A 4,185-nucleotide genomic window follows, 5' to 3' on the forward strand; every position below is an offset into this window, starting at 1 on the left:
GAGAGCGGGAGAGAGGGAGAGAGGGAGGGAGAGAGGGAGAGAGGGAGGGAGGACGGGGCCCACATTCTGGCACGGAGCTGCCGGAGGTTGTGGAAGAAGATCACGTGCCGTGGAGAGTTGCCACGGGACTGGGCTGCAGGAGTCCCCTTGGGCTCTGGGTGGGCTGGGGCGCTGCTCACACTTCCACACAGGCAGCCCCCTTCTGACCAGCGGAGGCATCTGTGGAAACAACAGGACCCCAAGAATGGTCCTAGGCTCGGAGCCCACGCCGCCTGCTCTTTCTCTGCCCGTCTCTGGTGGCTTGGGCTCTCTGCCGGGCGTGCGCTCTGGGGGACGCCCCAGCAAGAACTCTGCACTCAGATGGCCAGAATGGAACATCATGCAGCAGCCAGGGCAAGCTGAGCGAAATGCTGACCGTCAGCACGGCTCATGCAGAAGGGGAGCCCAACAGAGGGCCAGCAGCCGCTGCGGCCAATCCCTCACACCCGAGACTCCATGGCCCCTTCCCAACAACTCTGCGGGGTTTGTCCCCCACGCCATGCCCGTGCTGGAGACTGCACGCTCGAGTTGCACTAGGCCACTCATCATAAAAGCCATCACAGGTGGCCTCTGAGCCAAATGCGTCTGAGTTGGCCTCTGCATCTCCATCCTAATGCACATGGTGGCTTCTCTGTGCTGTCCAAGAGGGGAGGTGGGGTCTGCACCACACATTCAGGATGGTATGTTTATATCTGGAAAACAAGACGCCTATTGTTCTGCCCATAAAAGCTCGGTTGGGTTAAGGAAGCGGAGGGAACTACATTAGAGTGTTTTGCAGGAATAGGGGGAGGGGGTCGTGTGTTTTCAGAGTCTAAGAAGGGTCAGATTCCAGGGAGTAAAATATTTCCCCTCCAGATAAAGCCGATCTGATTTTTTGCATGAGTCCATTGGATGCTCGCTTTCGGCAGCCCCTCTGCTCCGGATCCCTTTCTCAGCCTCTAGAATGAATTTGGTCGTGAGTGCCCCCTTCTTTTGGTAACATGGAAGTCCCCACAGAGCAAGAACCAGCTGCCAAGTTGGAAGATCAGATTTGCATTGAATCCATTTCCTTCTGTCCTACGAACAAGAAGGCTTAGACTCGTGAATAACTTCTGCTGGGGCTGTCAAGGGTGAAAATGGCAGGATGAGAGCAAAGGAGCCTGGGAGCTCGGGGTCAGGAGACCTGGTTTTGAGTCTCAGCTCCGGTGGAGTGTCAGTTAGTCACTTAATCTCTCTGTACACTGCCAAGGCGGTGATTTCTACTTTTAGGATGGCTAGGAAGATTAAATGGGAGAATAAAGGAAATGGTCACCCAAGTACCTAGTAACTGCATGATGCCTGGCAGGCATCATCATAAACCACCGGGTTAAAGCTGGCGTGGTTTATTTGTTTAGATAATGGGGAAAGAGTCGTGGTGGGGTGCTAGTGCCCCCCTCACCTCTAGGCAACACATCCGGCAGCAGGCGGGGGGTGGGGGGAGGGTCCACTGGGAGGTGAAGACCCCACCAAGCTCCCAGAGTGAATTGTTCATTAAAACCATTCCCACGCCAAGCCTGCAATTAGCACATTTGCTAAAGTCCTGGCTGAATGTCAGCTGTCCACTAGATGTGTCCGCCGACCTCCCAGGCCCGTGCAGGATGGAGCAGCCAGGGCTCCATTTGCCACCATCCAGCCCCCCCCAGGGGCCCCCCCACCCCCACCGAGGGGACCCACAAACAGGCTGACTTGTCCTAGGGCTGGATTTTCTCGCACAGGTTTCCGGAAACGAACACAACGGTTGCTGGCATCTCAATCAGGCCCTGAGCTCCCCTCCCCCTGCCCAGCCTTGAACAGCCCCATGCCCCCGTCCAGTCCAGCACCCTCCGCGCTTCCGAACAGAACGGGTGTCTGCCAGCTCCCATCTCCAGCAGCATGTGAACGATGCATGGGGCCTCCTCCAGTGTGAACCCCGTTTTAAACCCCGCAGTCTCTGAGCCCCCATGGACCCAGAGGGAAATGCCATTTCTCCAGCTGTGCAGCAGACAGGGTAAAGACCCCAGGGAAGGTATGTGAAGGCATGTGTTTCCCACGAGGTTTTGCAGCACAGGGTCGTTTGCATAGCTGCGAAAGCAAGGCGCATGTCCTTAGGGACAGGACCGTGCAGTGAATTACACCAAGAACCCTTTCCTAGTGTGAAATAGTTCGATCTGGCAGCTGTTCGTTTGTCCTGCTGATATCTGCCAGGCGGGAATGAAGAGCTCTGCTACAGAGCTGGGCCTCGCCTTAGCCACTCGGTTTCTTCCAATGCCACAAATGATGGCTGACACCAGGGCAGGAAGGACGGGGCCAGCTCCTTTGCCCCACAGGGTCAGGTGGGCTGCCACTGCCCCCATCTTGAAAACACATGCACAGTTGGACAGGGCCTGCACAGGCTGAACACTCCAGCCGTGGCCAGCAAGGCTGGTACTCCGGTTCCAAAGCTGAGGCTCTCTGGTCACACCGTTCCCCCTTTCTTTGGGCTGTTCTTGTCACTGCTGGCCTTGACACAGACTCTGGGAAGAGCCAGCCCTCGCAGGCCTTCGCTAGAGCCCAGGAGGCTGGCTCCAGCTCTGCCTCTTGCTTGCGTGACATGGGCCCGGTCACTTCCCCTCTCTTCGCCTGACTCCACACCTCTGAAGCTCCCCTTCCCGGCCGGGCTGCGGGCCACACCGGCCACGTTTCCCCCACAGCCGTCCCACCCCCCTCCCTGGGGAAGCTCAAGCCCTCCACACAGTCCCCTTCACTCCCTCGCTGGCTTGCTCGCTCCAACAGCTCCTGAATCAGCATTCAACACACATCACTCTCCTTGTGCGCCGCCATTATCTCCCGAGGACACAGGCTCCGTTGTCACGGCAACCGGAGTCCTTCCACCAACTCTATTTAATAATTTCTCAACAGTGGAGCTAGGCTGGCTTAGTTCAGGGAGAAGAACGCTGGGGTAGTGGGAAGAAATTCGGGGTCCTAGTGCCTGCAGGGGCCTAGGATGCCTGGCCAGGACTCAGTTTACCTCTCTGTAACAAAAGGATGACTCGATGACGGGGGTGTGACTTTCGCTTAGGAAATCCAGAGAAGCTGGACTAGGGAGCCTCGGCGGCGGCGGTGGCAGGTGGGAGGCGGGAGGGGATCTTGGGTGTCTTTGGTGGCAGGGCTGTCTCCATGTGACTGCAGCCCGTGTGTCACCCCCACATACAGATGCTAGCGCCTCCTTCCCCAGGCATGCAGGCCAGGCTTGGTTGGGAGACATAGTTTTGCCTGAAGCCAATACAACCTTTCTTCTCCGTTCTGCCGACAGGCAAGCTGAGCCTTGGAGAGAGCAAAGGAGCTTTCCTGGCCTGGAGATGACCCAGCTCTTTCTGAGAACCAGTGACCCCTGATCCAGGAATGCCGAGGTACCTGGAGAAGGGAAGGCCCTGTCCCTGCCAGTCCACAGCCCATTCCACCTGGGCTCATCTGGCTCCAGCCCCATCTCTCACTGAGGGAACCACACAGGCCCTGCCCCTCCGCCACACAGGGAGCAGGACCCCAGAAGATACCCATGCCTGCTCTGAGGAGCTGATGCTCTTCAGGCAGAAGCCATGTCTGGCTGATATTCAACCCCACAGCGGAACACAGTAGAGCCAAAGTTTTCTTTAGTGCGGTTGTTCGCGCCTCTTCCCTCCAGCCTCGGTCCCTGAAGGTGACTTACCTAGACCCTTAGAGGCCGCTAAGAGAACCTCCGGGAGCTGTCCGGGGCCTGAGGACCCTCAGGTGGGAAAGGACCCTGGGCTTTGTGACTGCTGACTGGCACCACGGCTGTGGGGGAGCCGATCTACCCTGGCCCAGGCTGATGGCATGGGCTTTAAGCTGGGCCACTGGCAGCCCAGTGCTGCTATTTAACTCCTCCCGGTTGGCGGCTGCATTTAATACCCCAGCATAATTAACACTGCCACATCTGCTCTGTCATTAGCAGCATTCAGTGCCATTTGGAGAAAAGACTCTTACCTTCCCCAGCCATTAGTCTCAGGAGGCTATTATGGGGGAAATGGAGGAGAAAAAGAGGAAGCGAGGCGAGCAGCTCCCCTCCCTGCAATCCTTCCCGGAGCTGCCCCGGCTTGTGTGCCCCCCCCCCCCCCCAGTCAGCATCCCATTCCCCTGGCTTAGGGACAAAGA

Source organism: Dipodomys ordii, unplaced genomic scaffold (assembly GCF_000151885.1).
Source record: "Dipodomys ordii isolate 6190 unplaced genomic scaffold, Dord_2.0 Scaffold12, whole genome shotgun sequence".
NCBI classification, from domain to species: Eukaryota; Metazoa; Chordata; class Mammalia; order Rodentia; family Heteromyidae; genus Dipodomys; species Dipodomys ordii.